The 8,349-nt window shown below is 39.1% G+C and overlaps 1 long non-coding RNA gene across 1 annotated transcript; it reads right to left on the bottom strand.

Annotated features, from left to right (window-relative positions):
* Positions 1 to 891: 891 nt before the first annotated feature.
* Positions 892 to 8,349, bottom strand: LOC140500655 (uncharacterized). Its single transcript, XR_011965819.1, has 2 exons — positions 8,226 to 8,349; positions 892 to 952 (listed from the first exon to the last, which is right to left on the bottom strand). It is a non-coding gene; the product is annotated as an uncharacterized lncRNA (long non-coding RNA).

The following is an 8,349-nucleotide window of genomic DNA, read 5'->3' on the forward strand; positions in this document are numbered from 1 at the left end:
AGCTCCCCTTTGGAGGTTGTCTACTTTTTGTGACTCTAATTAATTTAAATGGCCCATATATAAAAATAATAACAGCCAATTTATATTCTACTTTAGCGGCTTACAAAGAGTTTTCCTTACCACATTCCCTTGAGGTACATTATTATCCGAAAGGCTCTAGGTAGCCTAGATGCTTTCTAGACTTCTAGACTTATTTTCTTTTACAACATGACTAAAATGGAAATGTTTTGCATGACTGCACATATATAACCTTTACCAAATTGTTTGCCCTCTCAATGAGAGGGGAGCAGGGAGAGGGCAGAAAAGAATTTGGAATTCAAACTTGTAAACAAACAAAAAACAAAAAACCCACCCCAAACCAAAAAACAAAGGTCAAAAATTGTTTTTACATGTAATTGGAAAAAAATAAAATATTAAAATTTTAAAAATAAATAAAAGGAAGGACTGTTGTGTTACGTAGCTGTTTGAGATCACTGAAAGCACAACACAATTTTCCAAATTCATTCTCTGTTTTTCCTATTTGATTCCAGGCCTAGTTCATTGTTTAGCTGCAACATTCTTCTAAGATAAACATAATGATATACTGTGGGCTATTCATACAATTATATACCATAAATTGAACAATAGGTATCCTCCATCCATTTGATCAGGAGAATGATAATTGGAATAAGAGAGCAGAGGATATATGTAAAAGATGTTGAAGAAAGGTAAATGATTGCATGTGAGACTGAGGGAAAGAAAGCAATCAAAGATACCAAGGTTTACACATGGGACCTGAATCAACAGTAATGCTGCAAACAAAAGAGTGAAGTCAGAAGGAAAATCAGGTTTAGGAGTGTGTGGGATGGCTCAGGTCCCTACATAAATCAATTACTCAGAGGCCTCTCAAAGTGATGACAGAAAAGAGTTTTATTCGATTCTCGAGAATCTGGACAATCCCACAGCAGTTCACCTGGAGTAGGAAAGCCGAAGATAAAAATCAGGACAGTGATTTATAAACCCTAACGCAAGTCCCTCCTCCCCCCCACTGACCATTATCCTCATTAGCTGAGGATATGGTCTTACATTCTAGACACGAGATCTAACCAATCCCTTTGAAATGAAGACATCGAGGAATTACGCAAGTTTTGTCCAATCATTGAGACCCCAGTACACCACACAGTTTTATGCCTTATATGGAACTATTCTATTCCAAAAACACTGCAGCCCCGAGCCTCCAGGCCCCACCTCACCCTTGGGAGAAAACCACAATCTGAGGAGTCTTCACCAAGTCTATCCCACTCAATCCCTCCTCTTATTTTATCAGCCTGAAGACTTCTCACGGATGTTTTAACCAAAGTTCTGTAACATAATCTCACACTGTCTATTAATCTCCTCATCCCAATCAGGATCATTCATGTCTCTTGTCTCCACAGGTACCCAACCTTCCTTTTTTTAATATCATCAGTCGAATGGCTCCTTCAGTCCTTTCTTCTACTCTAACAAGTTTTAGTAAAGAATTTCTAACTATTTTAGTAATTAGTGAAATCAAACAAAGTAGACAAATAGGAAGTAATACAATACCACTAATTGCTATAAGGCCAAACCACAGTAACCTCTTCCACTAGCTCCCCTCAAACCAGGACCACCAGGATGTATTGAAAGGGGAGCCCCAAGTTTGTATGGGAACATGAGCAACCTTCCTGATATTCTTGGTGATCTCTTTCACTATCCTTCCATTATCATCAATTTTTAAGCAACATGTAGATAAATTGAGCTTCCCACAAATTCCTCCTTCTTCTGCAAGTAAATAATCTAAGATTAATCTATGTTGCAGTACTGCTTCCCTAGTTTGTGTGGCTTGATCAGCCAGTAAGTCCAAAGCCTTTGCTGTTTGATTGGTTATAATTTCAACTACTGCTTGAAGTCTGATTAGTCTGTTTAATAGATATATAGGGGTTCTATAACCCCAGCTCCCATCTTGAGCCCAAGTTGCAGGCCCATACTCTCTGATTATCCTCTCAGGAGGCCAAGTATCGCCCCACCCATTTGCATTTCCAGTCTGAGTGAGGGAGGTGTCGATGTTCCTCTTTCTTTTTGCTAGATCATCATATAGAGGAACCCCTGGATGCTGTTTCCCTGATTCATTCTTTCTACTTTGCCTGAGGAAGGAGAATGCCAGGGAGTGTGAAACTCCCAAGTAATCTCCAGTGCTTTTATTAATGACTGCAAAACCTTGGCAGTAAAGTGAGTGCCTTGGTCCGAATCTATCCTCTCCACCATGCCATACCGTGGAATTATCTGTTCCAATAATATCTTACTAACTGAGGAGGCAGTAGCTCGTGATAAGGGAAAGGCTTCTACCCATGAGGTCAGGTGATCTACTATGACTAGCAGGTATTTGAGACTGCCCACTGATGGTAGTTCGGTGAAGTCCACCTGAATGCTTTGGAAGGGTCTGTATCCCGGGGGCCTGCCCCCTTTGGGGGGGGTGGCGTTGAGCAGTATTATTCGTCCTTCGACAAATCAGACAACCCTCCACCAATTGTCTGGCCAGTGTGTATAAGCCCGGTGACACAAACTTGGTCAATACAGCATCACACAGGTTTTGGACATCCCAATGACTACCTTGATGTAGGTATTGCAAGACTCGTCTCATCCCTGCCTTGGTCAGTACCTCACGGCCATCCGGGAGAAACCAGCGCCCTCCTTCTGTCTCCTTGGCTCCCAAGTCTTGAGCCTTTTTCTTCTCTTCCTGAGTATAGGATGGGGAGGGGAGATTGGGAGGCAAAGTAGGAATTAATACCAACATTGCAGTCTGTCCAGGTTCCTTTTCCCCAGCCTTCCTCGCTTCCTCATCAGCAAGGCGATTACCTCTAGCCTCAAAGGTATTCCCTATTTGATGTCCTTTCACATGCACAATAGCAATTGCTTTGGGCAACAGTAAACTACTCAATACTTTAGTCAGTAGGGTGGTATGAGCTAGTTCCTTTCCCTTACTATTTACCATTCCTCTTTCTTCCCAAATTTTTCCAAAAACATGTGCTACTCCCCAAACATACTTAGAGTCTGTATATATAGATCCTTCTTTCCCTTCTAATAATTTTAAAGCTTGATGCAAAGCATACAGTTCACAAGTTTGGGCTGACCAAGTCTTAGGTAAGCTACTAGCTTGTACTAGAGAACTTCTATCTCCATCTATTATGGCACACCCATTCTGTCTCTTTCCTTCTATCACCCGGGAGGACCCATCTATAAACCAATTCACTCCCTCAAACAAAGGGGATTCTTGTAAATCCTCCCGCACTTTTGTCTGATAATCAGTTATATCCAAACAGCAGTGTTCCAAATTTACAGGCTCCTCGGGTGAGGCTGACAGAAAACTAGCTGGATTAAGGTTATGGTCTTGGGACAGTATTAAATCATCCTTTTCTAATAATATGGCCTCATACTTTAAAATTCTTGAATCTGTCAGCCATCTCCCAGCTCTCTGATTTAAGATAGATCGCACCTGATGAGGTACACTCACAATCAAACAGCCTCCAAAAGTGATTTTTCTACTTTCTTCTACTAGGAGGGCAGTGGCTGCCACAGCCTGTATGCAAGTTGGCCATCCTTTTCCAAATTCTGTGTGTTCTCACACACGCTTCAAATGGAGCTTTAATACTGACAAAGTGTGTCTCCAAGCATGAAGCTTGAGAGTTATTAACTAATAGCAATAATTATAAATGAAAGTAAACAACTTTAAAATTTTAAATGCAATAACCTTCCATAACTTTGTCTACTGGCTTCCCAATCATGCTAAACATTTTCTGAATTGGTATGGGGGAATAGATAGTTCAAGGTTCAACTTACCCATATTCCTCCCCTCCTCTTATTTTTCCTTTTTCCATACCTAAATCCAATCAATAAATACCTCTTCACATTCTTTCCCTTATGAATCCTTCCCTTCATCTATCTTCCTTTTTATATGAATATGGGAAGAAAGCAAAGTTGACTGACGCATTAGCAAATTACAGGGGGGCAGTCCCCTTGTCATAAGTACAGATACAGAGATTTAAATTAATGAACTGTCCATTTAGAGGTTCCATCTCATACAGCAGTCTGGGGAGAAATATCATCTTATGCAATTTTCTGATCTGGATGCTCCTTCAAACAGTCGTCAGCACAGCATCTCAGCATCTTCTTTTCTTTATCTTCTTGTAGAAATCCAGATGTCCACTCTCCTACAGAATTGAACTTAATACCATCTTAGATTACCAATCCTATCATTCTTACAAAAATCGAAATTGAAACTTTGACAAATTATCATTTTTTTTTTTTAAGGAAAAATAAGAAATTCACGTTAAAATGCAGCTTCTACATTTCACAGCAAGTCATTATTCATTCCCTCATTAGGAAGATGAGATTTCACTAAGGAGTCAACACCAGGCTCCAGTACTTATATAAATACAATAAATAATCATTCTTAACACAGTGCATATCACATCATAAAACAATTCCAACTTCTGATCATGTGATGCTTCTTTTAAAGCATTTACAATATAGTCTACAAACCATTTTTCATTTAGCATTAACCAACTAGGACAAAATAATAACTATGCATGCTAGCCTCACAAGCCCTTAACCTAATCATCTCCACACCATTACTAAGAATTAGAGGACCCTAACTTATTGTTGTTGTTCTAAAGTCCTAAACCTGTTAGCTCAATGTTAGACTTAACCTCAGATGTTCCCCTACCAACAATCTATTATTCAACAGATCTGGTATTATTACTTACAAAACTTCTGATTTTAGGAATTTGCCACTAAGAGTAGGGACATTGCAGGGAAACATCTCCCTTACTTCACGTCAGTTCCAGGCAGGAGTAGGTTGTCAACTGGCATTCAGCCAGGCTTCAAGTCTGCCAGGTGTCAGTGGGGAAATTGAGTCAGGAAAATCCTACCTCAGCCCAGACTGAACAGTCGCTCTTCCGACCTTCCCATGAGATCATCTTTTTGCAGTTCATACCAGCATCTCACAGGCTTATTGGCATCATGGATCAGTGGCTCAGACCACCTCTCTTGCTATCCACACCTGGAGTTAGACTCAGAAGAACAGTCAGTTAATAGTCCCACAAAAATCTTAAAATAGCAAGCTCCAATAATCAGTTTCAGACATGACTAATTTCACATTGGCCAAGGAACATCTTTGAAGCAGGTCTAAGTAGCCTACATGCCTTCCTATACATGTTCTAGTTCCTGATTGAATAACAATCATAAGTCATTGCTCTAATAGATTTATATCTGTTTCCCAAACTACTTTATCCCTTTCTAACCCTGCTCAATCTAAAAGAATGAGCTACACATGTGATAAGTTCAAACACTAACTTGAATTTTTATGTTCATGTAATGAATTCAAATCAAAACAATCATTTAACTTTCAATGCCAAATATTACCAGAGGCTACCTACCTCTAAGAAAATTAGACTGAAATTCTTTCCCCAAACTGAAGATGCCTCTGATTTAGTCTCAGTAATTAATTCAGTTAATTGTTTTAATACTAATTGCTTTTACATCATTTTGTAACCTGTAAAGATCTCACTCCAAGTTGGGACCTTTGTCCATTACCCCAAAAAGTTTTAGTCCCATTTGTCTAAAGGCCTTGGAAAACCTCACCTTGAAAACTCCTTGGTTTTTCCACGTGAACCGGCTCTCCTAAGGTCCACTCTTATCACTATACCCAAGTCTATTCTACTTCCCACTCTTAATTCTATCAGTCCAAATCTCCAGTTTACTGGCCACTCCCATCAAGACCATTCCTGGAGCTCCCAGACCACCTGGCCCCCCCCCCCCCCCTTTTTATAAGGGATTCCTTTCCTTGAATCCCCCTGTAAATAAAATACAATTACAGCTAACTTTGAATCCCAATTTTGTTCTGTGTAACAATGACACAATATCTATTTATTCTCATTAGATTTAGAAAGAATGTCCCCAGGGATTTTATTTACTTCTTAGATCTTAAATTTGCCCTAAAGAGCCAATCACTGAAGATCATTTCTTATACATTTTCAAATTCTCACCAAAGCAAGTTCTATATACAATCTCCTCAGCTGCTGGGGCTGCACTTGTTACTAGCCTGAGGACTGCTTCTTTCCCCCACATATTCACACAGTGTACCAGCTTTAGGTTTTAGCATTAGAATTACAAATGGCAAACATAATTTTGTAAGTGGTAACAAATTGTTTTAGCTATGAACCCGAACAATAAATTTCAGATGACATCAATTGTATTTTCATATCCTATTAGAGAAACTAAATTCTTCCCACTTTTGTAACTTACAAATACGAATTGGATAGGCCTTTCAAAAACCCATACGAAAGATTTTACAAAGTATTTCTTAATACAGCAAATATGTCTTCTCTTATGAACAGTTTACAATTTATCACAATCCCCTTGAAACTAATTGACAGAAATCACAAGACCTAAACCCACAGCCTTTTCATATTTGCCCATAAACTTTCTTTTACAAAAATAACTTTAGAGTAAATGCTTGATTCATGGCAAAAACAATTTTAGCTAAAATTTCCTTTTCAACAACAGAAATAAACTTTTAACATAATACATGCTCAGATGAAACAGGCTTGAAAATCACACCTATATATACATATACCCGTACATTTTTAAAGCATTCTCATTTTCTTAATAAGAATGCTACAACAAGAAAACTCTTACAAAAAAACAATTCATAACAACTCTTTTTAACCAATTCACAAACTAGCTTAACAATGCAATTTCTAATACAATATTTAGATGGATTACCTAAAAATTTAAACTTATTTAAGTTTACTTAAAACTTAAAAGAAGCCATTAACCTATTCAGCTCTTTTTAAGTTTCAAATTATCAAATTTCTATTACATCTTTTTAAAACCCCAATCTATTAGATTAATGTTGCATCTAACAAATACCTATCCTTTTGTTAATGGAGCTAACATTTTTGGCAGAAATGCTTCTGGGTGTCTCTGCCCTCCTCTTATTTGTGCCAGGATTCCCAAGGCCACCCCTTTCTGGCCCTCCCACCCTGCAAAGAAAAGGAAAAACCTAAACTTATTATCTTTTTACTTTAAATACATTGTCTGGCATCAAATATATTGATCTAATTAAACCTAAATCCAAAACTCTCAGCTCTAAGTTGCTTACTTGAGATTTTTTTTACTTTCTAATCTTCTGCTTACTTCCACCAAACTTTAATAAATTCTAACCTATCTGAAGCATTAAATTAAGAATGACACATTTCACCTATTCACAATTCCAAATACGACCAGAATGAATTCACTTAACTTTCTGTTATTTCCCATTACACTAAAATTTCTTCTTTTGGGTGAGGCAGGAAATGGTTAATTGGTTGCTAGCATGCCTCTTAGGTCTGAGGGAAAAAGAATTTTTTTTTTTTCCTCTCCCTCCTTGTCCCTCCACCCCTCTGAAACTAGTCTGGAGGGGTTGAAGAAAGGGAGTAACAGGAATTTCAAGGACAGTTCAGCTCAGCCTTTCTGCTCCTGCTGGCTGGCTGGCTAAATTTACAACCTTATCAGATAAAAACAGAGACACACAGACTTTCATTCACACAGAAATACCAACACAACATATACAGACAAAACATTTAACAGAATAGAATAGGACATATAGGTTTAAATTTTTGTCACACCCAGTCCTCGGAGGAACCATATTTGGGCCAGATTGTGCCTCCTCCTCCTCCAATGTCTTTTCACCCCATATGAAACAACAGTACTTAATCATCTTCTTCTACATTCTTTTCTCTATAATTTTGGTAATTCATGCCAATTTTGTAATCGGTTTCCCAAGGGACTATTTACCGGTATCTCTTCCTGACTCCACTCCAAAGCTCTATTCCTGGACTGCTTTTGTCCCATTTTGGTCGAGGGTTGTCGCCAACACCTCCGAGTCTGAGACTCAACGAATTATGCTAGCTCCCTTGCTAGCTTCTCCTGCTGGCTCCTTTGGTCGAGGGTTGTCGCCAACACCTCCGAGTCTGAGACTCAACGAATTATGCTAGCTCCCTTGCTAGCTTCTCTTGCCAGCTCTCTGGTGAGGGTCGCCCGTCACCAACAGTCACCCAGCAAACGTTTTTGGGGGGGCCCTTCACCCTGGGGTCCCGCAGTCCACTAATTTGGTTGGGAGTCGTCACCTTCTCCCCCAGTCTATCTAAGACTCAACGAATTGACCCCCAGACCCCCCCCGCGCTTACCGCTGGGTTGTATACGCGTACAAGTTGCCTGACTGCAAACTTCAACACCAACCGGTTGGCATTTTTACACACTTCACAGCTTCGGAGTCTTTGGAGTCCTTATCTCTATTCTTTTCTGTCTTCA

This window comes from Notamacropus eugenii, chromosome 4 (assembly GCF_028372415.1).
Source record: "Notamacropus eugenii isolate mMacEug1 chromosome 4, mMacEug1.pri_v2, whole genome shotgun sequence".
In the NCBI taxonomy this organism is placed as follows: Eukaryota; Metazoa; Chordata; class Mammalia; order Diprotodontia; family Macropodidae; genus Notamacropus; species Notamacropus eugenii.